Source organism: Rhineura floridana, chromosome 1 (genome assembly GCF_030035675.1).
Source record: "Rhineura floridana isolate rRhiFlo1 chromosome 1, rRhiFlo1.hap2, whole genome shotgun sequence".
Taxonomy (NCBI): Eukaryota; Metazoa; Chordata; class Lepidosauria; order Squamata; family Rhineuridae; genus Rhineura; species Rhineura floridana.
This window is the reverse complement of record NC_084480.1, coordinates 81941260-81955024: the sequence shown is the minus strand read 5'-3', so window position 1 is coordinate 81955024 and position 13765 is coordinate 81941260. Positions and strand designations below refer to the sequence as shown.

Genomic DNA, 13765 nt, shown 5'->3' with positions numbered 1-13765 from the left:
AAGCGCCATATGAGTGGGGCTTTAGTCTAATTGCGTCTAATTGGGACCACTGTATTAGCGAATCGCTGTAAAGCGAAGTGCTGTAATGCGGGGCCCTACTATATCTACTCTGAACTCTTGAGGAACAAGGTTGTCTATAAGTCTAAGATGTTACAATTATTTTCTGTGGATATTGTCTCTCCTTTTGATGACTCTGATCTTAAGATGTAATAAATGTCACCTCTAAATCATTTACATTATTGGGGTCCAATTTTTAGCAGGAAAATAATGCATGGGAAAAGGCTAAGAAACCATTTCAATTTCTTCCTGAATCCAGACTGAGGGTCCCCACAGCAGCTAAAAGTTTAAAAAGAGATTCCCAAAATCATAGCATTCAAAGAAAGTACTAAAGTAATATCCAGTTTGAAACTTTAGAACAGCAAACTATCTTCTAGTGTAGACTCACTCATACAGGGGAGTGATGCCTATATCCAGGGCCGGCTCCAGGCATGCGGGGGACCTTGGGCATCAGTTTGCCCTGGCCCCCGGTGGGTGGGTGTGCATGTGCATGGCCCCCCCATGTGCCCCCCACAGCCCCCCTACCTGTCTAGTCTTTACCATTGCCCTTAATGAAGATGGTGGCCGCGGTTTCCCTAAGGGGAATGAAGCCTCTGCCGCCATCTTTGTTGATGGCACACATGAGTGCTAAGCGCGCACATCTCTGCCATCAACTAAGATGGCGGCAGCGGCTTCAGTACCTTAGGGAAGCTGCGGCCGCCATCTTCATTAAGGGCAATGCTAAAAAACCGGCTGACAGGTAAGTGGGGGGCGTGGGGGGTGCAGATCGTGGAAGGGGAGTGGAGGGCCTCTCAGGGGCCCCTCAGGGGCTCCTGTAGCTCCGGGGCCCTTGGGCCAGTGCCCAACCTGGCTGCCCTTTAGAACCGGCCCTGCCTATATCACCCACCAGGGCCCTATGTTCTGGCTGGTCATGAGAGGGTTCAAACTGAAGGGGGAAAACACCTCCTGTGGTTTTCCCTACATAGTCAGTTTGTTGGGAAAACTGGATAGATTTCACAGAAGAAAAGAAAAATCAAACTATTATTTCCAAAAGAAAGATTTCCTAGAATCTTTGTGTATGTTTGCAAAGACGGATCCTGTATCCAGGACAATGTCTTATCAGGCCAAAGTTTAATTTTGTGTGTTTCAGGCAACTGAGTCTGTGAGGATGAGATCAGAAGCTTTCTATATCATGGAATTTTGTGTTGAAACCATGGGTTTTGAAACCATGGGATACAACCCTCACTTGTTTCCCTGGTTTAAACCACAACACTAGCCAAAGTTCTCCATTCAAACAAAATGAGTAACCGCGACTAGTTAAAAATGGAAGTGAACACTTCTGCTTTCCTTGCAGATTCTCTGGAGGAGGAACGGGGAGGGAGAATGCGTAAGCGATAAGTTTGTCCAGGCTGTTACCATAACTGAACTGTGGTTTAGCGCTACATCTGAAGGCAGCCACTGTGTTCTTTCCTGTGTTCCACATTTTAAAATATATATCTATTGGCCACATAGTTCTGTAGTGGGTATCATTCTCCCACATTTCAGAGTGGTGTAGTAGAGCAGGGACAGGCAGGAACTAAGTAGATTTGTTTCACAGCAGATATGATAATGTCGTCTATTGGGATGCTGTCTGCTAATCTTCTGCATGCCAAAGTGATAAGCTCTTCTTTGAGAGAAATCCACCATATGACCTGAGTAGAGAGATGGGTAGGTGACATGAGCACGCATGACTAAATGTTAACCTTTCGTGTGAAAAGTTATTAAGCTATTTTATTAGGCTAGACATTAATGGGGAGGAGGGGGAGAGAAAGGGCTGGCTTGGTCATAATGTCTGCATTGGTCAAAAATTCATTTTTGTTGTATAATCTTAGAAGAGATTTGTAGCTCAATGGTAGAAGGTTTGCTTTGCATGCAGAAGGTTCCAGGTCCAGTCCCTGGCATCTCCAGGTAGGGCTGGGAAAGACCTCTTCCTGAAACCCTGAAGAGCTGCTGCCAGTCAGTGTCGACAATACTGAGTTCGGTGGACTGATGGTCTGTCTCTGTGTAAGGCTGCTTTCTAATGTTGCTATGTAAGAGTAGTGGTTTTGTCAGCTGTCATAAATTCAGAACTTACTACTCCACCACAGCCTAGGGGTTGAAAACTGCCCTTGCCCCTTACTCCAATGTATGCAAACACTGGTTTTAGAGCAAATTTGCTGCTGGAAGTATATGATGAAATACACATTCCTGAAGCAGAGATTTGACTTGTCTGTGCTACATGGAAGTGGTGTGTGTTGGGGGGGGGGAGAGAGAGAGACTAGAATTGAAGCAGGCAGGGGAAGCACTTAAATCCACAGAGTGAAGTCCTTGCATTTTATCTCAGGAGGCTGAAATCCATCTTGCAATGTGAGGCTTTGATGTTATTCATATGCTAACAATATGCCATTTCCTCCAAGTGCTCAATATGCTGGAATAAAAGACAATTTGCTGACATTGTGCAGAACACTTCCTGTCCAGAATACTGATCAACAATTTTTTTTTACAATAATTTTTATTCAAATTTTCATAAAACATACAAAACAAAATCATAAAACATTCAAAGACAAAAAACAAAACAAAACAAAAATGATTAAACAAAAAAATAAAATGTTGACTTCCCATTTGTCGCAGATCAAATCAGTTATAGGTCTACAATATATAACAATCCTGTCTCTTAAATTATATTATAAAGTCACTTTCCTCCAGTAGTTATCTTAACTAATCATCAAATCTCATAAACATTACTTTATTCTTTCCACAAAAAGTCAAAGAGAGGTTTCAATTCTTTAAGAAATATATCTATCAATTTTTCTCCAAATAAACATGTCGATTAATCCATCTCGTTAATAATAATAATAATCTTATGGTCATAACCATAGTCCAAATAAACATATCGATTAATCCATCTCATCAAAATCTGTTAGGTCCAATAATTTCAATAGCCATTATTCCATTATCCATATTAATTCCATCTTCCATCTTCAATAGTCCTGTTAAGTCCAGTAATTTCAGTGTCCAATCTTCCATTATCAGTATTCCATAATAATCTTGCTGTCATAGCCATAGTCATATAATAAGAGTCTGATGGGAATTTCCTCTATCCCAAATATTTTCTTGCCATCAATTCTGAATAAGTTGCTGAAATATTGTTGTAAAGTCATATCTCTGTTCTTCTTTTTTACAAAATGCACTGGCTCATCTCTTGAGAGTTTTTCCATTGTCACATGGCTGCAGTTAATTCCATAGATTTTCTCTATATCAAGCTCCATCACGTCATTCCAGTCCAGAAGATTATCCAAGCCATTGATAACTTTATCTCTAATATCTTCATTAATTTCTTCAGAGATAACGTTAAATTCCAAACAGTAGATTTTATTTCTAATATCCATAAACTCCAGATCTTTTTCCAATTCCACATTTGTTCCAATCTCCAGGGCTTGTATCTTCCCTTTATTTTTTCTTTTCTCATCTCTGATCTCATTCTCCTCTCTCACAGGATCCCCTATTTCTTTAAGCTCCTGCGTCATTTTGCTCAGTTCAATTTTCAGCTCCTTACTGCCCTGTCGCAGGGTTTGTTTCATTATCTCAATCTCATCCATTATTTTCTGAAACATAATTACTTCCAGATTCTCAGCCACTTTCTTGATTGCCATTTTTAAAACCACGAAAACAAAACAAAACAAAAATAAAGAAGAACCACTTCTTATTTCAGCAACAGTTGGGTTAATATTCCAGGCTTGATGACATCACAGTATAAACAGAGCAGCCTGCCTTATCTCTCTATGTTCAAGAATACAAAACAAATTTAGTTCCCAGCATCAAAACAGTTAGTGGCGTCGTGAAGAAGCAGATTCGTCAAAATAAAATAGACCAAAAAGAGAATAGTCCCAGACAATATAATGTTCCTCGGAATAGAAATCCCTCTTCTGTTTATATCTTTAGAATGCACTTCCAGGACAGCTTTTTGCAATAGAAACAGAGATAAGCTGTTAATTTCGTGAATAACAGAGAAGAGTTATAGCTCACCCAGAAGTTCTTTAAAGATGATTCATTTGACAAATCTCTTTTTGCTGCAACAATTTAAACCAAGTAAAAAAAAATAATAGAAAGAAGGGTGCTTGCCTGTTAGTCCGTTTTCTCTTTGAAGAAAAGATAAACGTATCGCATTAATCAGATACAGCTTGTTCGGAAGTCCGTCCGGCATTGCTGGCTGGACCTTTTCTCATAAATTAATGAAATCCAGTCCTCCCAACAAAAACAGGCTTTTGAGGTTGATCTCTACGTTTCTCCCTGCCCGGGAGAAATTTCATCAGTCAAAAAAAAATGTTCTGACTGATTTATATCTGAATAAGCTTGTTTTGAGGCGGGAGCCCGTCTCAAAAGCAGGCACAAGCGAAGTCACCCTTCCCGGAAGTCCCAGAATACTGATCAACAATTGACATTCAGTTTTCCAAAACTAATCTGCCCTAAATAACCCACAACATAACCTTTCCGATTCCAGTTAAAATAATTTATCATTTTGCAGAATAAAATGATGAAACAGACTATAACTGTATTTTCACTCTGCTTCTAGAATGCAGTTCCAGTGCCCCGGGGACTCCTTTCATCTCATGTAAGTGCTGGCATATGATGATGTGATTGTTAACATAGCTGGCCACCAGATGAAGTGAATTATCTAAACTGCCAAGGTTTTTACTTTTATTCCAATTTAAACATCAATTTAACACAGAAACTGAAGGGTATTATGAAAGCCTTAATATGAACCATTTTATACATGAAAAAGAACTCTGGCTTTTTTTAAAACCACTAAAACAAACAAATATTGAACATGAAGAAGAGTTAGAAAATAAACAGGGCACAAGAGGAGTTCAGTGTATGGTTGTCTCTATATTCTAACTGAGATGAGCTATTTGCTTGTAAATTAAGATTACAGAATATCACAGGGACATTTTGAAACCCCTAGACTTGGTGAACACAAACTGCTTTTTTTTTTTACTAGATATAGCCAATCTCATATGTTTCAGCTGCTCATATGTATCAGCTACAGCTCCTGTTGTCTGATTCCTGCCACTTGTAAACATTTTATCCCTATTTGCCTTTGGGGAATACCTTGCTAAAAGGTTGCTTCTGTGAATTGCTAAAAGTTGGTCATTCTTCAGACCTAAAAGTTACTGTGTGGGGAATATATGCATCTGGTCTTACCTAGACAGTAGGGGTCTTGCTCAAGTTGTCTATGTCTTAACAACCTTAAGTAATACACTTACTACTGTAAGTGTACACTATACACTACTGTAATACACTTATGTGAGGTTTCTCCTAGAGACTGTCCAGAAGCTGCAACTATGCTGATATTTTGGTTTGTTGATGTCCGTCTGTTTTTATATTTATAATCTATCTTAGTTAAGAATCAAGATTCAGATACAAAAGCCTAGGGATTTTATTCTTTCTGCTAAACCTTCTGGCTAAGAAAATCTGGGACAGCAGTTTGCATATCTATACAAAGGCTTTCCTCCTTACACATCTGAAATGTAATTCAAATTTCTAAAATGAAAAGTTTTAGATCTAATCCTGTTTAGATATCACACTGACTGATTCCATATCCTTCCCCAAACCTAGAAGATACTCTTCTTCATCTCAGACATAACAGAGGCTGATTATGATTAGTCAGATGTCATGTACTCTGCACATGACCAGAGATTATTACTCCACATTTTCAGGACTGAGCCATGCATTGCAAATATGTTCAGCTGTGCCCTGCCTCAAATAAAACAATAATTTTTTGTCTATTGGTTGGAACACTTTGTTCTTTTAATTTTGGATAATGAAAAGTTAAATTGATTTTTTTAGGGGAAGAAAACTGCATGCAACTGGAAACAAGTGTTCCTCACATTTTACAAGTTATAATGTGTTTGTTTAGGGGTTTTTTTGGCAATGGATATGCAGGTGTAATCAATACATGAACAAAATATTATGACATTTTATGCTGTATATGTTATTTTGGAATATTATTTGTTTCTTATAATAAAAGTTTTTAAAAATGTATGTCGTGGTATGGTGTAGTTCCAAATAAGAGATACAGAGTCAATCTTCTGTGAAAATCATACTTGCCCTCTTACATGGAAGTGTTTCAACTGTCCATAGTTATGCAGAGAATAATTGATTTATTTTTTTTAGTGAGGACACAGTAGCACTCTGCTCATGTGTAATGGCACACTTTCTTAAATAAGTGCTGTACAAATCCTCTTGTGATGAAAACAGGAAGGTTAAAAATTGCAGCCCTACCAAGGCAAAATGTTACCAGCTGCCACTGCAGAGAGATAAATGGTAGGTGGAATCAGAGCGGAACCAATTTAGGGGAGACATATTTACTGCTCTGCCGGTTCCAGTGCATCTCTACCTCTCTTTTCTGAAAATTGGCCTACATTATGCTAGTGAAACCCTGCCCTTTTTTACTATAAAACCTGGTAGGATCAGCTCAAGCGCATTTTTTTAATCCAGCTTCAAAGAGATTTTGCAACTGATCAGATCAACCTATTGTCCCTCCAGGTTTAGCCAATGGAAACACTTTGCTGTAGTCAAGTAGTGTGTTCGCAGTCTCAGTGCTGCCTCTATAGAACTTGGCAGGGAAGAGAATGGGGACAAAACCTGAATAAGGCTATGAGCACAGTAGCCACCTAAAGCAAAGAGTTTCCATTGGCCACACCGGGAGAGACAATGGGTTGATCTGCCAATCAGTTGTGAAATCTCTTTGAAGCTGAATTTTAAAAAATGCACTCAAGCTGATCCCACCAGATTTTATAGTAAAAAGAGGCAGGGTTTGACTATAGGATTGTATGCCTTTGTTTTCAGAAGAGAGAGGTGGAGTTGCTCTGAAACTGGCAGAACAGTGAGTGTGTTTCTACCCTGAGACTACAGAGGAAGAAACTGAGAGCTACTGCCTCACTGGGACTTGTAAGTAAGGAGACAGGAAGGTGGGATCTGGCTAAAGGACAGACTGAGCTTGATGGGCCAGTGCCCTGTTTGTTCTAATGGACCAGCCTCAACTGATAGAAACATTTTGTTGTTGTTGTTGTTATGTGCCTTCAAGTCGATTACGACTTATGGCGACCCTATGAATCAGTGAGCTCCAAGAGCATCTATTATAAACCACCCTGTTCAGATCTTGTAAGTTCAGGTCTGTGGCCTCCTTTATAGAATCAATCCATCTCGTTTGGCCTTCCTCTTTTTCTACTCCCTTCTGCTTTTCCCAGCATTATGGTCTTTTCTAGTGAATCATGTCTTCTCATGATGTGTCCAAAGTATGATAACCTCAGTTTCATCATTTTAGCTTCTAATGATAGTTCTGGTTTAATTTGTTCTAACACCCAATTATTTGTCTTTTTCGCAGTCCATGGTATGCGCAAAGCTCTCCTCCAACATCACATTTCAAATGAGTTGATTTTTCTCTTATCCGCTTTTTTCACTGTCCAACTTTCACATCCATACATAGAGATCGGGAATACCATGGTCTGAATGATCCTGACGTTAGTGTTCAGTGATACATCTTTGCATTTGAGGACCTTTTCTAGTTTTCTCATAGCTGCCCTCGCCAGTCCTAGCCTTCTTCCGATTTCTTGACTATTGTCTCCATTTTGGTTAAGGACTGCACCAAGGTATTGATAATCCTTGACAAGTTCAATGTCCTTGTTGTCAACTTTAAAGTTACATGTCATTACTGTAGTCTTTTTGATGTTCAGCTGTAGTCCTGCTTTTGTGCTTTCCTCTTGAACTTTCATCAGCATTCGTTTCAAATCATTACTGGTTTCTGCAAGTAGTATGGTATTGTCTGCATACCTTAAATTATTGATATTTCTCCCTCCAATTTTCACACCTCCTTCATCTTGGTCCAATCCTGCTTTCTGTATATGTTCTGCTTATAGATTTCTACAAAGTCAAAGGCTTTGCTGTAATCTATAAAGCACAGGGTGATTTTCTTCTGAAATTCCTTGGTCTGTTCCATTAGCCAACATATGTTTGCAATATGATCTCTGGTGCCTCTTCCCTTTCTAAATCCAGCTTGGACATCTGGCCCTTCTTGCTCTATATATGGTAAGAGCTTTTGTTGTAGAACCTTGAGCATTACTTTACTTACATGGGATATTAAGGCATGATAGGAACATACAAAGTGCCTTTTGCTGAGTCAGGCCATTGCAGCGGCATCACTAGCGGGAGTACAGGGGGGTGCGGACCTCCGGTGCGTGCCCTCCCAGGGGCATGGACGAGGTGTCTGGGCTTGTGTGTGTGCGCATGCGCGCTCGCACTCAAGGCCAGCCACCCCGTCCATGCCCCTGGGAGGGCACACGCCGGAGGGGCACCCAGCCGGAGAAGGCCTGGGAACGCCGGCACACCTCCCTTGCCCCGCCAACGCTGCTCCCGGTCTCACCCGCCTGCCCGCCTCCAAGGAGGAGTTGGAGCAGCCTTGCCGGGCAACGGCGTGGGGCGGGACGGGTCTGGGTGTCACCCCCCTCATGGTGACACCTGGGTGCAGGCCGCACCCTCCGCACCCCGGTAGTGATGCCCCTGGGCCATTGGTTAATCTAGCTCAGCATTGTCTACACTGGCTGGCAGTTGCTCTCCAGGTTTAATCTACAGGGCACATTACTAGTCCTACCTGTAGATTAAACCTGGAGGCTTTTGCACACCGAGCATATGTTTTACCAGTGAGCTACAGCCCTAATTTCCATAGGCACAGCCATATTAACCTTTTTAAAAAAGCAACAAGGGGTATTAAAGACCAGGCGTTTTTACTGTCACAGGCAGGGTAGCACAGGCATCTTTGCTGTTTAAACCCAATGAAGAGACTGAAGAAAAAGGTGGTTTTGAACTGAATCACATGGGCAAAGGTGCAACACTGAATAGCTTTATTTTGAGGCTGCATTTGCGTAACCATTACAAACCAGCCACTTCAAAGACAGCCAAAGGCAGTCTGATAGGGCTTTTGAGATTACAAGTCCCAGGAAGAGAACACAACTAACGAACTTGGCATTCAGCAAGCAAGAGAAAAGCCTCAAGCAGAGGTTTATGGAAGAAATGATTGGAAAGGGAACCAAGCCAGAAAATTGCTCAAAAGAGTAATTAATTTTGGAAACAAGAAGCCTTTGTGGGTGATGTGAAAGAAAAGGACAGTACACTGGTGGTGACATATGGGAGGAAATGGCAGAACAGAAGTAGAACTATGGACAAATGAGACAAATCGCTTGGTAGGAGGGCATCAATAAGTACAGTCATGAGTCTTCTTAAAAAAAAGCATGTAGTGGGAAATAAATTTTTAAAAACAAAAAATTAAACAAATGGATAAATGGCAATTAACACTCTTTCAAACAGATGAGCAATAAGTCAGTTCCCAAGATTCTCAGGGCATACTTTGGCTGATCATATAATCTTTTTCCTCCATGTTGCAATGTTGGCTCCAAGATTTCTATTGTGCTATTAGGAGGACTAAACCCCTCCACCCTTAAACTTATTTTTCTCTATAAGAAACGTTATATAAAATTTATTAGGATGGTTCTGTAAATGTCTAGACTCCGTTAACCTGTGTACTGGTTGCAAAATAGATATGCATGGCCAATATTTATTTATTTATTTATTTATTTAAAATATTTATACCCCGCCCTTTTTCCAGAGAACTCAGGGCGGCTTACAAGAATAATCATAAAAAAGATTAAGACAGTAAATATACAAATTTAAAAACAATTAGAATGAATAAAATCAAGTACAATTAATTAACCAATTCAATCAAAAGCTCATCTAAAAAGGATTGTCTTCACCTTAGCACGGAAGGACAAAAGCGAGGAGGCTAATCGCACTTCACTAGGGAGCGAATTCCACAATCTGGGGGCGGCCAACGAAAAAGCCATATTCTGTGTCTTTGCAAGAAGAACTTGTGAAAAGGATGGAATAGTGAGTAAGGCCTCACCGGAGGATCTTAGAGTCCGGGCAGGTTCATAAAGGGAGATACAGTCTAACAGATAACCTGGACCTAAGCCGTATAAGGCTTTATAAGTCAAAACCAGCACTTTGAATTGTGCCCGGAAACATATTGGCAGCCAGTGGAGCTGGTACAGCAAAGGGGTTGTACGTTCCCTGAGCTCGGCTCCAGTTAACATTCTGGCTGGTGCTGTTTGTACCAATTTAAGTTTCTGAGCAGTCTTCAGTGGCAGCCCTATGTAGAGCGCGTTACAGTAGTCTAACTAAGGCATGTGTCACCATAGTCAAGTCTGATAGGTCAAGGAACGGGCGCAGTTGGCGAACAAATCTTAATTGAGCAAAGGCACTCCCGGCCACAGCAGAGACCTGGGCCTCCAGGCTCAGAGCTGAGTCCAGGAGTACCCCCAAACTGCAAACCTGCGATTTCAGGGGGAGTGTAAGCCCATCCAGCACAAGTTGAATCCCTATTCCCTGATCCACATTACGACTGACAAGGAGCACTTCTGTCTTGTCCGGATTTAATTTCAGCCTGTTCATCCCCATCCAATCCATCACCGATACCAGGCATCGGTTCAGAACCTGGACAGCTTCCTTGGTATCATGAGGTGGAAAGGAGAAATAGAGTTGGGTGTCATCCGCATATTGGTGGCACCGAACCCCAAAACTCCGGATAACCTCTCCCAGCAGTTTCATGTAGATGTTAAATAACATGGGGGATAGAATTGAACCTTGAGGGACCCCATAGGTCAATGGCCAAGTGGTCGAGCAGGCATCCCCCATAACCACCTTCTGGGTTTGCCCCTCTAGGAAGGACTGAAGCCACCATAACACAGTGCCTCCAAGTCCCATCCCAGCGAGGTGACCCAGGAGGATACCATGGTCGATGGTATCGAAAGCAGCTGAGAGATCCAGTAGAACTAACAGGGACACACTACCCCTGTCCAGTTCCCTATGAAGGTCATCCACCAAGGTGACCAAAGCCGTCTCAGTTCCAAAACCGGGCCTGAAACCAGATTGGAATGGATCTAGATAGTCTGTGTCATCCAAAAAGCTCTGGAGCTGAGCGGCCACCACCCGTTCTATTATCTTGCCCAAAAAAGGAATATTGGAGACTGGGCGGTAGTTGCCTAATAGTGAGGGGTCCAGGGAGGGTTTTTTCAATAAAGGTCTTATCACTGCCTCCTTTAAACTAGGGGGCATTCTGCCTTGTTGTAAAGAGGCATTAATCACTTCCCTGGTCCACTCAATCAGTCCCCCTCTGGCACTTTTTATAAGCCAGGAAGGGCAAGGATCCAACATGCAGGTGGTCGGACGCGCCTCTCCAAGGACTTTGTCCACATCTTCGGGTTGAACAAGCTGAAAAGAATCCATTTTAATTAAGCAAGCAGGGGCCAAGGTTACATCCACAGAGACTGTATCAAGTTTGGCGTCTAAGTCAGAGCGAATCTGAGCAACTTTATCCGCAAAATATAGCGCAAATTCATGACAGCGGGTTGCTGGGTGGTCAACATCAAATTCATGGGGGTCAGAATATAAGAGACCCCTGACCACTCAAAATAATTCCGCTGGGCTAGATCCCGCAGATGCAATGGAGGCAGAGAAGAAGGATTTCTTCTGAGCCCGCACTGCCACGGTGTAGGTCTTTAAATAGGCTCTAGCCCGTGTTTGGTCAGATTCGCTCAGAGTTTTTCGCCAACGTCACTCTAGTCTCCATCTTTCGCGTTTCATCATCATCAGCTCCTCAGTAAACCAAGGAGAAGACTTGGCTCCAAAGCGCGAAAGGGGACACTTAGGAGCGATTGTGTCCACAGCCCTGGTCATTGCCTCATTCCAGAGGTCAACCAGGGCTTCGACAGAATCACCTGCCGAGGTGACAGGAAAATCCCCAAGAGTCATCAGAAAACCATCTGGATCCATCAGTCTCCTGGGGCAGACCATTCTAATCGGTCCCCCACCCCTGCGGAGGTTATGAGTTCCAGTGAGTTTAAACTTAACCAGGAAGTGGTCTGTCCATGACAAAGGAACTGATACAAGTTCCTCCACACCAAGATCACCTACATCCCATCCAATACAGAAAACAAGGTCCAAGGTATGACCAGCAACATGCATGGGGCCAGATATTATTTGAGACAGACCCATGGTTGTCATGGAGGCCATGAAATCCTGAGCCACTCCAGAAAGGGCAGTATCGGCATGGATATTGAAATCACCCAGCACTACAAGTCTAGGGGACTCCAACACCAAACCCGAGACTACCCTAGTAAGCTCAGGAAGGGAGACAGTTGGGCAGCGGGGTGGGCGGTACACCAACAGAATCCCTATTCTGTCTCGAGCACCCAACTTCAAATAAATGCATTCGAACCCTGGAGACTGTGGGAGAGAATGCCTGGTTAGGTAGATGGTATTTCGAAAAACCACTGCAACTCCACCTCCCCGTCCCCCAGGTCTAGGCTGCTGATGAACAGAGAAACCGGGAGGGCAGAGCTGGGAGAGATTAACCCCCCCAGCCTCATCCAACCAAGTCTCTGTAATACACGCCAGGTCAGCATGCTCATCCAGAATCAATTCCTGAATAGCATTAGATTTACCATTTACTGACCTGGCATTCACAAGGAGTATTTTTAGCCCGGGGGAAGTGTCACCAAGACTATCCAGGTTATCTGGGTGGGGAGACAGCTTGGGGGTTACCAAAAACCTGCTGGGTTTCCCCTTAGCTCGGTTGAATAATTGTCTCCCAGGAACGTATCTCCCTAGCCCCTCAAAAACACTAATGGCCGCTCCCTGCACCCCCTCCCTTGATTCCTCATTGGTCCATATAGATGATTGTTTCCTCTTATTCATAGAAACTATTCGCAGTCAAGGTTTAGTCAATCGAGCCACTGAAACAGGACATGGGAAGGTTAAATCTAGAGAAGAGAAAGTATTATTAATCTCGGAAGATTCATCTGGGAGGGGTTCAATTTGTTCTAGACCAGGGTCCAAGCAGCATACATTTGATAGGTGTACTTGTTTAAAGTTTGAAGAAGAACCTCCAAAGGTATAAGCCTTTTGAGGAGGAGCTTCTTTGTCATTATCCAAGTGCCCTACATCAGTCCAGTAAGATGGTAAACTAGAAGGAGCTGTCATAGTAGAGGAGGTAGCTGGACAGACATTCTCACAAGGGCCCTGAAGTGCATTAGAAAAATTGGAATTAACATCTGCTGTAGGCATAGCAACAGTGTCGTTATTGATTGCAGGTAGTGCCAGATTTAATCAATGAAAATCCTCCCCCCATTTATCATTCTTCAGAGTCAGTGACTGAAATGGAAAACCCAACGGGCAAAAAACATCAAGTACAGAATCCAGTTCAATTAAGTCCCCAGTAATAGCTGGTTCTAATGTTATTAATGGTTGCTGAGTTGTCTTACGAATACCATTAATAAGGGGCTGCGCAGGGGCTACATTTTCAAAAAATCTCATGGTTTCTATACCAAGTGACATCAAAAACCGTTTATGTTGGAGTAACCATCCAGCTTTTTCATATGAGTTAAAAGACACTACAGTGAGAGCTGTAATCTGATTATAGTGGAGATATTCCACATAATCTATGTCCTCCAAAAAGAAGAAACCGGGCAAAACACTTCCAAGAATTCCCAGAAGGTGAGTTTTTCGATCTTTTTGGGCAATAAGTCCCCAAGGTTTAGGGTAATTTAATAGCACCAGTTTCCGGCGATTAAGAATTAGCCGCCATGATGGAGCAGTAGTG

At 42.3% G+C, this 13765-nt stretch overlaps 1 long non-coding RNA gene across 1 annotated transcript in view; it reads left to right on the top strand.

The window, feature by feature from the left end:
- LOC133376119 (uncharacterized) overlaps positions 1-4856 on the top strand; it is a 36904-nt gene extending 32048 nt beyond the window's left edge. The window contains exon 4 of the long non-coding RNA XR_009760406.1: positions 4628-4856. This is a non-coding gene — a long non-coding RNA (uncharacterized LOC133376119). The remainder of the gene's footprint in view (positions 1-4627) is intronic.
- Positions 4857-13765: the final 8909 nt, after the last annotated feature.